Raw genomic sequence first — 14861 nt, 5'->3', positions numbered from 1 at the left:
GTGTGCTGTTTCTCATTCAGAGAGGTATTTAAGTACCAGTTCTGCAAAAAGCTTGTACTGTGTCTTTAAGCCAGCTTTCTGTGCGTACAAGAGCTATAATACTGTTTGTTTCCTGTTGCTGATCGTCTGACCCCTCTTCACTTGCCACCTGCCCTGATCTTCTGCCTGAACCCAATTACGCTCCTGTGTAATGCCTGATTACTCGCTGCCAACCTGGACCGTCTGACCACTCTCTGTTAGCCACCTGCATTGACCCCTGCCTGGATCTGACTATGCTATTGTCGACTGACTTTGTCTCCTACACATTCGCTGCTGACCTGGATCATCTGACCAATCTCTGGTTCTCTTGTCAGGATCTCAGCCTTTTCCTGACCATGCTCCAGATTACTGTGTCACACGAGTCCTCCTGTCCTGCTCATCTCTTGGTGGGGCAATTCTGGGGGCCGCCACCTGGCACCAGTAAGCAGCAAAATCCATCTCCACCATCAGGAACTCTGTTTAAATACTTAGATGTCCATAGCATGGCCACAGGTTCACTATAAAAGTAAAATAAAATGACTCAGCTGAACAGTCACAAAATCTACATTCACCTCTGGGAAGTTTGGTCATGTTCATGATTTCTTTTTGATGTATGCAAGACATTTATCTTTTTGATTTATGATTTTCAATTAATTAACATGTGTTACCAATGTTCTCTTACATCAATATTTTATATATACATACTATATCTCCTGAAGAAGCAGGTCCTGTTCAGATCACCATATTTTTGTACATGAATACATGTAGACTTTTCTACATGAATAAGTGTGGATTGTTGTACATAAAAAAAAAATATAAGACAGTTTCTTATTTTCGGGGAAACATGGTATATGGAGGTCTAAGTTGGATACTTTGTAATTAACATAGTATGTGATGTAACTAATTATTTTTATATGTCCTTATGTGATTACATGTCCATAAAATCTTTGTATTTACCTGTATGTATTGGTACTTCTAAAGTCCTATCTTCATCTACAGAAAATGTCCAACTTAAATGGTGGTTTTGGATGGTGGTACCATGACAAACTACTGATCCAACATGCTAATTTTTGTGTTATTAATAGTACAAACGATAATAAAATGGAAACCGGTGCTTGATAAATCATAATAATGTAATATGTTCTCTTATTGAGTTCCAAGTAGCAGATCACATTGTATATATTAACTGAAGTGTAAATTAGCTAAAGAATGCATGTTGTGAATACATTTTGGCCATGTCCATTCCAAAGCTGTGAACTTTAGCATCTGTTTGCACTGTATGGAATCTTCCCTCAGGCCAGCTCTGTATTTAGTAGTAACAAAGATGCAGAGACAATTCAGCAATTAATCAGCACCCCATGGGTAGAAGTGCCACAGTCATTTCATCCATCACGATGGTTATATCCATAGTCATCATTCCTGTTTACATGTCAAATGTGCTTTTTAGAGATGATGAATAGACTACAGTGTGAGTATTCCAGCTCTACAACTGCCTAGTCACACAGAACTAATCTGCATTGCTGACCCATAACAGCCAGAGGGGGGAGATCATCTGTATTCAGGCAAAATCTGTAGCATTCTGGACACCAACAGAGAATAGTGCCGGTACAATGACCACAGACTGCAATCACAGTAATGGTATTAACTAAAAAAATAGCTTGTGCCCAAAGATTTCTGGCTGGCATCACTTACATATGCGTGTTTCAGAAATCACTGCTTATCTGCCCTCTGAATTACTGTCAGTGCTCATAACAATGCAAAGAATTTACAATTTCCAAGCGCCAGGCATATAGAATATGAACCCTTGCATTGGGTCGCTGCACTGCAAGGATTAAGTATTCGTTTTGGTCTTGGGTCTAAAATGAAGATACACTCACCTGATCTTCAGTCACGTGGCTTTGCCTGATCACTTTATTCCCCCTCTGCTCCGCCTGTGGGATGTCACTTGGCATCCTAACATCTAATACAAGTGAATGGACCTTGCATAGATGTGATGACGTCAGCAGGACTTAGACTTGTAGAGTCTGGGGGAGAAGAGGCTGCAGGGTACACTCTAGCAGCCAGGCAGGACCAACTATATATATATTTTTTATTTTGTAAACCCTAGACCAAAATGAGCATTTAACCCTTGCATTAGATTTGTACAGCAAGGCATTGCTTATTATTTTCCGGCCTTCCTTTCTCAACCTGAACTTTCAAAAATAATGATTGTGCTTGGGCTTATCAGTTTAAACTTTTGGAGGTTTTCATTATGCCTGTAGGTTAAGTTATTGTGTTGTCTGAGTTGCCTCTGAGGAGATATTCTCTCACTTACCTTTCATGACTACACATTTTCAACTCCTAAAGTGTCAGCTGAACATATAATGATTGCTATGTTTACCAAATACATCCCACAGAGCACTAGAAGCCTGACTTACATACTGTATATGTCTTTTCATCTGTGTTGATAACACAAGATGGCTTTTGCTCTTTTAGGCCTGGTTCACACCTAGGCATTTTATCCTGTTGATTCATTTGCGCGATAACGAGTAAAACCCATACAAGTCAATGGCAACAGTTCACACTAAGCGTTGCGTCGCGCATGCAATATCGCCTGTCGTGCAAAAAGATGCAGGAGCTATTTTCAGGCGTATGCCGCATGGTTTTGGTCCCATAGACATCTCTATGCATTGAGAACCGTGCCGTTTTCGCACATTTTTTAAAAGCAAAATCGCACAAAAAAACTGCGTGAAAACCAGTGGTTATCATGGGGCCTCGGACGGCAGTGAGGACCCAGCAAACAGAAAACACACAGGAAACAGATGAAGACAGAAGACCAACCAGAAAAGGTAAGGGGGGGGTAAATAATTCATTTAAATAATAATTATTTGTAGCCTAATGTTGTATAAAGTACTGTTGCAGAATGGCACCCTCTATAGAGGACTACAAATCTCAGCAGTACTTTATACAGAAATGCTATTGTTATATAAAGTATTGCTGGGATGTGTAGTCCTCTATAGCCTGTTTGCTGGCTATATATCGGCCACCAAAAGATATCGGGCGGAAATGGCACTTTTGGCTAAATGCCAAAAGTGCCATTTTTCTGCTGATACAGCAGCGCATCCGTGCTTTCTTTCCTCCCCGCTGGGCGCTGCTCTGTGTCCCAGCGGGGAGGAGAGAAAGTGACAGCCGGCCGAGCGCTGCGGGAGGAGAGCGCTGTGTTTGTGTTTTTTTGGGGGGGCCCTTTGTTCCTTAGCTCCGCCACTGGTGAAAACAGCTCAACAACCTCAATCGCCTAGGTGTGAACTAGGCTTAATAGTAAAGTCAAAGAGTTAGGGTTGTGAAGCAAGCATCACTGAAAACTTAGCAGAGGTTGTAAACTTTTCACACTTTGTTGACCACAGTAATGTGTTTATTGATCCAGATGGTTTTCCGAAATCTGTAAAGATGTGGCACATCTGTGATATTTTCTGGTTCCTCTTTTTACAGTTAGTAAAATGATATTTAGTACAAAAGCTCAGCTTAACATTTTTATTGCTTTGCATAATTCATGGAGGGGTTGTTCACTGAACCAATAGTATAGTAACAGGAGAGGAATTGGGAGACAGAGGAAAAGCATTGTCACCCTTTAACTGGAAGTGACTGAACAAGTCCATTTATGGCAGAATCACCAGGTAATAGTTTAATAAAACCAGCAAATGTAAAATATAATCTAAATGATTTAACAGGTTAAAGATGTTATGAGATTTTAGTTATTGGTTTAGATTTACTATTTTTAAAAAGTAATTGGTGGCCATGTATGAATTCACTTATATCCTAATGGTGAGAAGAAAAACTCTCTAGAGCAGACTGTGCGAAAATAAAAATCAAATTGTGTTCGTATTTTGTTGTTGTTATAATTACCCGTTCCAAGACAGGACAAGAGGCAAGCATAATAAGGAGGCAGGGAGACATGGGGATGGTACAATTAGCACTATTGAGTCAGGAGTTTGTTCATATGTCTTGTTCCCTAGCTTTCCACAGTGTTTATACCTTAAACATATCCTAATACAAATACAGACATTTTAAAAAGGGATAAAAAGGGCATTTATTCCAGGCCCTTCAAGAATAGGAGCACAATAGACTTGGAAGTAACAAGACAACATAAAACACTCTCTTTTGAAAGACATTTGACTGCAGTTTTATAGGGATATTGAGGCCGGCTGGTGGGATTTTTGCTGTTATAACATCAGCATTGTAATAGAGATGCATACTATAATTGTAATAAATCTTCCATCTGCCCATCACTTTCAACAACTTCCTGGATTCTCAGTGTGCTTTGCATCTCTTTCCCTGCTGCTTGATGTGATGTAATCTTGATTTCTCAAGGCTGCATAGTCCATAATGCATTGCTTACAGCAAGCAATGGTAAGGTTACATCATTCAGACATTGAATTGCAGTTTAGAAAGCAGGCTCTGTAAGAGTTGTGACACACGAAAGTGCATATTCACAGGGCTGAGTGAAATAGTGCCAGTGCACTGTGGGAGTATGCCCTATGGGCATCTACAATAAGTAAGTTTACAAATTTCTAGATCAATATGATTATTAGGAGTGGGACAACATTTATGGCAATTCAATAGAAATACATATTTATTTTTAGTGTCTGAACATAGATCCCTTTTAATGTCAGTATAGACACACACTTACCTAACTGCAGCTAAACATTGCAAGGAAAAATGAAAAAGGTGCTCTCTGCCCAGAAAAACTATTGTGTGAGCTGGCACTAACATTCTGTACAGTGGCATAACAATAGCCATATCAGCCCATGCGACTGCAATGGGGCCTGGGACAAAAGGAGGAGATGATTAGGAAAACTAAACTGTGAAGTTTCCAGTATAGAAGGACTGAAGTCAGACCTCAGCATCCTCTAGTCACAGATTCCCCTCTGTGCAGTAAGAAGCATTTACATATCTATCTTAGCTGTGTAGATTTATTGTCCCCTGAACTTCCCCTACAGACTGAAATCAACCCTGTATGCCTAATGCAGTCACAAATCCCAGAGCTTCACCTCTGTTAAAACCTTATAGGAGGGCTGAGGTTTGTAGTTCTATAAAAAAAAGTGTTTAATTAATTTAAACTGTACTGTCTCCCTCTATTGTTCTGGCAGCTCTCCTGCTCCATGTTAAGACCAGTGACAGGTATTGCCACAGTTGGCACTGCCAGGCTCTACAGCAACATTTCTCACACTTTTTTAGTCAGGGCCCCCATAAAAAGTGTGCAAAATCTTGAAGCACCCCAGTCTAAAATATCATAGATTTTAGGGGGACCCCATGCAAAACCTCACAAAAAAGTGAGTTTCCCCCTTGACATCAAAGTGCCCCCTTCAAATCAAGATTTGTGCATCAGGAAACCCTGTGCATCAGGAACCCCCTTTCACATCAGAAACTTCTCTTTAAAACACAGTTCCCCTTTACATCAGAAGCCCCCTTCACCTCAGTCTTTATTCCCCTTTCACATCACAGTTCCGCTAAATTTTGAAGCACCTCTGAGGAAGCCAGAACAGGAGTCACACCAGGGTGCCACTGCCACAGCACTCTGGTTGAGAAAGGCTACTCTACAGAGAGAGTTAGCCGAGGAACGGGTGGGGGAGAGTTTTGCTATGGGGCCCCATGATTTGTAGTTACACCCTGGATTCCACAGACAGACATTTTGGAGTTGAATTACTATAAAGGCAAATAGCCTGATCACTTTGCAAGGGAATTTTCCCTTAGCTTAGTGAATGAGATGATGGAAGCTCTGCTGGCTTCCATCATCCAATCACGTGCAAGCAAAAATACTATCTTCATTTTTTTTATTTTTTTTCCGTTGCGCATGATTAGGTATTCTTTACAAAGTGAATTTTTACCACATTCACTGAGCTAAGTGAAAATTCCCTTGCAAAGCGAACGGTCTATTTGCCTCTTGTAAATCAACCGCATAGTCTCTTTTCCTACTGGAAGCAAGGCTGACAATTCATCCTTTTAATTACACATTTGTATAAATTACACAGGTTCTTTGCCTAACTTTGTGGTCGCTTTACTTGGATTTAATCAGATCCCGAGTTATTTCTATTCTGAGAGAATGAAAAGAAGATCTGACAACCCTGATTAGATATTGTGTTAAGCCTCTGCTTCCCAGCACTGCTGACAAAGCCAGTGATAACAGCTGCCTAAGTCTGCCATTTAGGAGTGTATATGTGCAATTTTGTTCTGTATACTTGTGCCTCCTGTTACAGCACAAAAATGACTCACTATACCAAAATTATAAGACCCTCTACTTCACAACCACAGTGACTTGATGTTATGGACAGCACAGAAGAGATGCACAATAACAGCACTCTTCCCCAACTTTCCCAAGTATCCATAGTAGCAGGAAGCAGTGTCATTTCATTCTTTTTCCCCTAGGGGGCAGCACCCAAGACACCTTCAATAAGAGAGCCCACATAAGATACTAAATTCTGAATAAAAGTGTAGAACATAAATTAGGGTTTTATGGCATAATAGGACTGCAGCGCCCGCAAATTGATACCTCCAAAATGCTTTCTTGATTTAATGCATGTATACAGCTTTAGTTTTGAGTTATTTTACAATGTTTGCCCATATGAGCCATTTGACGATAAGGCATAGTTATAATTTTTCCTTTATCGTGACTTAGCTGTTTATCTTCTCCAAGTCCTTTGTTCTTATCTTTCAAACCATTTTCCCTTTAGATTTTTCAAGGACAAGCCAAAGGACTCATTTTTCATACCTATATAATTTAATGCAGAGACAAGACTTGCTTGAATATGTTTTAAAAATACAGTATTTCGATTTTACGATGCATTCTATTATTATTACTGCACTAAACTAATCAGGATGTACATCTCAGAACAACCACACATGCTCTGATCCTAACAAGAAACAACTTCAGGTAATTGTAAAAAATCTGATTTTGTCATTAGCTATTCTATTGCATAAACATGAAAATCCCATTGTTTTCTATGGCTATGGTTCACACAATGCCGCATTTCAGCCCGTCCGAACGCGCTACAAAATGGCCTACGCCTGAAAAGGTACATGAGCTTCTTTGCTGCGTTTTTGTCGCGCGTTTCCATTGAGATACAGCCAAGTATATTAATTTCTAAACGGGAGGCATAAAAAGAAAAAATGTATATGGATTACAAACAGAGTCTCATCTATAGTCTACTTCTCTGTTATTGGAAATGTTAGTTGGATTCAGGAAAGCAAAAATAGTAACAGTAGTGAGGCTGCAGTCTGAATGTTTCTATGCTCCGGCACGGAGCTGCTGCAGTAAGTTGATGGTTGCTTCTCTTCCACAATTACCCAGTCATGCGCCGCTGTAGTGGCGGCTGAGCCAGCCCACCAGATGAAATAGATAGCGGGATCAGACAGTATAATATAGAGGGAAGAAAAGGAGAAAAAGAATCCTAAGTGTAGTTGTTAAACAAATTTAATGAACGCAAGAAGGTTCACACTTACAGGATATTAGATGGTTCAAAACATTTAAGTGTAAAGGACACTCAACTAGTAGAATCACCGGATACGTAGGAGAGGAATCCCTTGACGCGTTTCGTCTCGTCTGGACTTCTTCAATGTAGCCCTCGGAAACGCACGTTTTCGATACACCTAGGTGTGAACAGAGCCTTAGGGTGCCTTCTACATAGCAGGGAGCATGACAATAGGCAGGATACCCACCATAGGGTTGTCACCTTTTCTTCAAGTGAAACACGAACACACAATTTTTTTGGGGGGAGAATATAGAGGAGAGAGTGAGGAGAGGCAGCCAGGGGAGGGAGTAAGGAGAACGGCTATAGAAGACTACAAATCCCAGCAATACATTACACAGCAATACAAAATAATATGAAGCTACATACTCTGTGTTGACTAACAGGTAGGCTATATGGGCCCTCAGATGGGCTATGCAGACTCTCAGGTGGCTATGTGCGCTCTCTGGTGGCTGTGTGGGGTATCAGGTGGGCTATGTGGGCTCTCAGGTGAGCTGTACAGGCTCTCACGTGGGCTATGCAGGCTCTCAGGTGGGTTGTGCGGGTGTCTCAGGTTAGCTATGAGGGCTCTCAGGTGGGCTATACGGGCTCTTTCAAAGGGCTGTGTAGGGTCTCAGGTGGGATATAGGGGCTCTCAGGTGGGCTATTCTGTCTCTCAGGTGGGCTATGCAGGCTTTTAGGAGTGCTGTGCAGGCTTTCAGGTGGGCTATGCGGGCTCCCAGATGGGCTGTGTGGGATCTCAGGTGGGCTATGCGGGCTCCCAGGTGGGCTATGCGGGCTCCCAGGTGGCGGTGTGGACTATGCAGGCTTTCAAGAGTGCTGTGCATGCTGTGCGCTGTCTCACCAAATGTCCGGAGTTGGGCAGCGTGCTCTCAGAAAGACAAAGGAGGAGATGTGGGGGCAGGCTTACAGGAAGATGCAGCTTCAGGCAGTTGTGGCTGCCTGAGGACCTGTGCTTGCTGGGGACCTTGGCAGCCGCATCTGTCAAAAAATTTTAAGTGCCGGTATCAACACTTAGTGTCTTGTGTCTGGGTGTCAGCTAGTTGAAACTCTAACCCACCATACAGCATACATGAGAGGGTTAAAACTGATGGCACTATGTACATAGACTTATGTGAACATCCTCCATATTGTACAGGTCACAGTTCCCGCTAGGCACATGGAGACACTCCACTGAGGACTCACAACTTAATTACTTCAACTTTAATACAGTTATCTACACCCAAGTCCCCTTTTAAAGTGTATAAAGTCAAAACGTGTTATTGAAATTTAAATAGAGGAGGAATGATGAAAAGCTGTGTCAGTTTTTGTCTCTTTTGGTAGATTTTGTTTACTTTCTGTCTGAGGCACAACAGGATGTGAGGGAAAATCCCCTCTTAGCCCATTGTCAACACAACAGGTGTCCCTATTGAAAGATAAGGTGGGGGCATTATACACATTTGCTTTTGCTGATTACAGGGAGGACCACATTTGCGGGAAGAGCAGATGATAATTGTTTGTCATTCTTAGTTGCTTTTGTCTTCCAATGTAGCAATGCTTTCAGTGCATTTTGGTTCTTGCTGTACACCTGACAATTTTTGGTCCATTTTTTTAGTCCTACAATGTTTTTCATGCATTCATTGTACCCGTTTGCTAAGTACTGAATGTGACTTGTATTATATTATTACCAGGATTGCTGCTGGGAATAGAATGCTCTAAGGACAGTGCCTGCCCCAGTTTTGGCAGGCTGGTAACAGGAACTTATTACACAGTATCTTCTTTGGTATCTCTGCTGACTTGGTGAAGAATAGGTAAAGCTGATTATCAGCATGGCAGTTAATAGTTCACCTCAAGAAAAATTGTGTCCCGTGGTCAGGGTAATCCACTGAATGGCCTTTTACTTACAGTTCTACTTCTTGTACTGCCTCCAGGCCACAGTTATATGTCATAAGGTACAAGCTGAGGTCGCAGGGCACACAGAGATAATACTGTTGTTCTCTGAACATTATTTGTAACTGTAAAGACTGTCTCAAGCAATGTCAGGGGTCAGGATGGACAATGGCAAACTCCAAAGAGAAAGGCTAGGAGAAAAGATACTGAGCAGATAAAATGGCTTTCTGGAGCTTCAGGCAGAAGCAGACATATGCACCCAGGTTGGGATAACATTCAGGGAGGTTTATTACTTGTCTACTTCCTAGCTCCCATTCCAATGCATTCCCTGCGTTTCCAAACATACAGGTCTGGCAGGTTGTAAAGAAAGCACTACCTGCCTCACAGTCCCTTCTCCGTGTAAAATCCTGCTACCAGTTAAAGCAGTAACAGACCACAGCTTTCTGTGGGCAATCATTGGGCCAAAACCTGGATATTAGTGTTATTCTAGGGACAATCCCACAAGATTTCGGACAGTAAGGGGGCATACTAACTGTACACTCATTGAAAACATTCTGGATTTGTGGGACTGACACATAATAAACATTGGATACATTTTTAGAAGTGAGAGATGTAAGAAGATACTAGCATGGATGTGTCCGTATAGGCACAGGAGGAATGGATGTAGATACAGTATAATAAAACATCTGCTTTTTGGTCCCCCTCTAGTGTACCAGCCTGGACTGCATCTGAACTTATTTTCCTGTATTCCATTCTGTACTGCTCAATTTATACCAGAGTCCCCATTTGCTATGTCTCTACACCTCCTCAAGACTTCCCCTGTACTGCAGATTATTTTCTCTCTCCTGATTCCCCCTTAACTTTTGTCTTCTTCTACCTACTAGGGTTGCCACCTGTCCAGGATTCACCCGGACAGTGCAGGTTTTGAATGCTGTGTCCAGGTTTCATGGCAGCAGAAACCCGGACACATGATGTCAGGCAGACATGGGCAACCAAAATTAAGACAGGGGCTACTGCCCCCTCCCACTGAAAATAGTCTCAACTGTGATATTTACATATAAATGGGCGGCGCTATTTACATATGAATAAGCCACAACTAATTTCCCCCCAAAAAAATGTCCGCTCCTTGCTAGAGTGTTCAGGTTTCGCTTGAAGAAAAGGTGGCAACCCTACTACCTACTGCAGCCTTGTATATTGTGCTTTTTCTCCTTCTTCGGTACACCCTATGCTGTTCCCCTTCAGCGTTGCCTTATAGTATAGATCAGCCTATTTACCTCAGTAGAGAACCCCTGCTAAAAATAATGAATCAGGGGTTAGTGAGAACATTTCATCATAAAGGTTAGTGGGGAAAATTCACCTTACATTGATGGTTAGTGGGAAGAACACCTCCCCCCCTTACAATGATGATTACAATACTATACATAAAGACAGCTACAAAAATATTGGTGTCATGCCATTGGTTTTTCTATGTGTCATTGTCCCCAGAACTATGCAGGGAGGTCAGTCAGCCACAGCTAATGGTACCCCTAACAACCACAGGAGAAACCATAGGGTTTCACTGAACAGCTTGTGTAGAGCTGCTCCCTGTTCCATGAAACCATAGGGTTTCACGGAACAGCTTGTGTAGAGCTGCTCCCTCTCCAGCATCCCTTCTATAATATTCCTTTTCTCCCATGTGTTTGTTTATTTACTCCCATATAGATTGTGTAGCCTCCCCATTCAGAGTCCTTTCTGTACTGCGCCTCTCCACCGCCTACAGCGCCTACAGCGCCTCTCCACCGCCTACAGCACCAGTAGAATTTTGTTTGAAAAAATAAACAGTTTTCAGAACATTCTTTTGATCTTCTAATAGTTCCTGGTGTAAAATTGACAATCATGGACTACAGTAACCAAAAACAATCGTAGCAGCAGGATGGGAATTTTTTTTGAATGAACAAAATGTGAAAGAATTAATTCCAATAATAAATGTTAAAACCAAAATACATTTCAAACGACATCCGCCAAGTCTCTGATGGCATTATCAATTGTACTGATAAGATTTATGTATGAGGGCTCATACCAATATCTACCAGTGTATACCCAGTTTTAGGCATTGTATGCAAAACAAGAGCAGACAAAGTGTCCATTCACAAAGCTTTTATTTTGGTTTTGGACATTATTTAATAGATATCGCACGCTATTTAGGTTTATTCAATTCACCAAATGATTTAACACTTGGAATCTCCAACGATTAACGTTTGTGTTTGCAGAAATGACATTTTATTGTGTAACTCGCTATTTGATATTTCAATCCTCATTTTAACAAGCCAAATCATGAAATAAGTACAGAATGCAATTCACATACTTTTTTTGCCCATTTATCGACTGTTAGACAATAATGACATAAGCATCTTCTTCAGAGTGTCGTTATGATCGTTTTCTGGCGATATTTTCTGCTGTGAGAGGGAGATTTGTGAGGTGAATTGATAACTTCCAGTAGTGAAGCCTCTTTTTTTACAGTTTTTGGAAGATGGAACCATTTGCTTGTGTTTTATTATATTTTTGTTATTATTATTATTTATTTATTATTTTCTTGTAGTGGGGTTGTAATTCATAAACTTTGGTATAGGACCAGTGTCTTCACACAGAGGTTTTTTTTAATGGCATTTTAAAGCCCAACTACAAATGATAAAAAAAAATCCCCCAGGAGTAGGTAAAGTGTAGAAAAAACCCCAGCTCTCACTGCAATACTCACCTTCTCTCTGGCACTTTCTCCCGCAGTAATTGTTTGCCACTAGAGGTTCTCGGTCTTCCGAGTGCCATTCAAGTCTGGATGACTGAGAACATAGCGTGGGTGCAGGACATCATGGACCTGCTCCTAAGGGAAAGTCACCACAGTGCCCTGCACTTAGAGATAATGATGCAAAAAGTGTCGTTGATGTCATCAAAACAGTACCACTTTTTGCATCTTTCAGGAATGCCCAGCACTGGAGAAAAGGGAAAGAGGACTTTGTCTGTGAAGGTTCTCATTCATCCAGGTCATTGTATATCTGTAAAAAATAAGTCAAGGCAACTGACTTCATTCTGAATTGAGAAAGCCGGTCGGATGACTAGTGAAACGTCTTGAAGAAAAATACAGCAAGTCCAGTTCCCTTGACGTATTCTTTACAGACAAAGAGGACTGTGGTCATCACATGGTAGACTTGAAGACATCTGAAAAAAAGGGAGAATTAAAAAAAAGCCCAAAATACTGCCAGTGATCTTCCAGGGGAGAGAACCCAGAATTAGGATTTAAGTAGACATGTGCACTGCCAAAAAATTTGTTTCGTTTCGTTTTAAATTCGGATTTGTGTTATTTCGTTTTTCAGGATTCGGGTGTGAAAGTCAATTCGGATTCGGAATTCGGATTCAGACGAAATTCGGTTGCGTTAGTACGAACGTTCGTTTCGTTTTCTGTTCTTATTCGTTTCTTATTCGTTTCGTTCGTTTGCATCAAAAGTGACATTTGAGGGGGAAAAAATATTTTTATCCTTCTCTAATGTCACTTTGCTCCAACGAACGAAACGAATAAGAAACGAATAAGAACAGAAAACGAAACGAACGTTCGTACGAACGCTACCGAATTTCGGAAATGGAAATTCGGATTCGTTTGCATTCGTTATGTCTGTAATTCGGAATTCGGATACATCCGAATGTCCGAATTTCCGAAAATTCGTCCGAATTTCGATTCGGAACGAAACGAATCGCACATGTCTAGATTTAAGCCAACAACATAGTCACTATTAAAGGGCCACTTGTAGGGGACTGGGCTAACAGGAAAACTACCCTATTATGCCAGTCCTGAGTGGGTGCTCACAGCTTAACCAGCATGAATTTCAAAACACTGTGCACCTGACAATCATGTATATGCGCCCTCATGCTGGCAATATAATTATTCAACCTTGATTGTGATAATTTTCCCCGAATTGTAAAAGAATGAAAACAATAATAATTTATTTTACTGAACTATGAGCAATAAAATTTAAGGTATCCCATTTGAAAGTAATGGTAAATCTAATGGCATACTATCAGACTGCTTGATGGGGTTTGTTTTCAATCAATCCTTCCCAACCTATTAAATAAGGAAATAATTATAAAATCTTCATTCTTTCAAACAATTGTAATTGTATTAGTGATCCAAAGTTGGAGTTGTTGAAATCACTGAAAGTTGGTAGTATGTTGCTAACATAATGCTGAACATACTTCTAACGATTTTCAGACAATTTCCTCCACTCTCAACTTCAAAAACAACCAAAGTAATAAATGCAACCTGGGTTTTGTTGACACTAAAAAATATTTGAAAGCCTTTATCCATTCAGTTGTCTTTGCAATTGAAGGCGTATACAATTGCCTGAAAATTGGCATCTGTATGGCCACCAATATATGAGAGCAGACACTCAATTGTTCTTGATGGAGGTGCGGGCAGCTGACCTTTCTTGGCTGCTTGCTATTGTTCTCTTATGATAATATGTTGCTGGGGCTGTCTGCTCTGTACACAAATAAGAGAGCTTGGCTGATTACAGTTCATTTCTATGCGCATGTTAAAGAAAAGGTTTGGTGGTCAGGCTATGCTCTCTTACATCTGTTGCCAGCTTTAGACAAACTGCAGATGTGAAATAACAAGTACAAACATTCCCGTCTGTGTGGCTGCTTTCACTGCCAACTTGTGCATAACGCACCCATGGCTGTTAAATGCCTCTTAGGGCCCATTCAGACCATTGTTCATGCAGCAGCCTGTACCTCCCTGTGGGAGGATGCGCCTGCACGCAATTACCGGCGGTTACATGCACACCTGAACCTGAACATCGTGCGGATCCAGGTGCCCACACTTGCACGCAAGATGTCCCATGGATAGGGCAAAGTTAATCTGAAATGTGAACTTTAGGCACTGGGCTCTTCTTATGGCCCTTTACAAACTTTGTGTACTGTGTTAGTCGCAGAGCTCTCTGCAGGTCCAGGACCATGGTAAGTCCCTAAAAACTCCTTTATCATGTGTCTGAGAATTGGGAACTACTGCATTACAGTAGTTTCTTCCTATCATTGCTACTATTTGCAAGGGACTAAAGATTATTGGCCAAGGTTAATCCATGATGCGGCCTACAGTGACGTTCAATGGCCAAAGGTGGCCATTAAACCTTTCCTGCTCTCAGCATCCAGTTTGTGATGACCTAAGTTTTTTTTTCTTGGTGCTGTTAGTTTAAGTTGCCTTGCTCTAGCATTGCAACATGTCAGACCCAAAATGCAAGGGCAGCAACTATAGCTGACTTGGGTCTTCTCCAGCTGTTGAGCCACTAATAATGCTGGGGACCGGACCCAGACAGCCTGAATCGTTGTCCCCCGCTTCAATCAAAACACTCTGAGTCTTCCTTGGCTACATCAAACGTGGCCCCCTCCTTGACCTCATCCATGGAGGGGCTCTCTACATCTATACTTTAGTATTTAGCTCCTCCTGTA

Source organism: Nanorana parkeri, unplaced genomic scaffold, assembly GCF_000935625.1.
Source record: "Nanorana parkeri isolate BGI_ZX_2015 unplaced genomic scaffold, ASM93562v1 scaffold182, whole genome shotgun sequence".
Classification (NCBI taxonomy): Eukaryota; Metazoa; Chordata; class Amphibia; order Anura; family Dicroglossidae; genus Nanorana; species Nanorana parkeri.
This window is presented reverse-complemented; position numbering follows the sequence as displayed.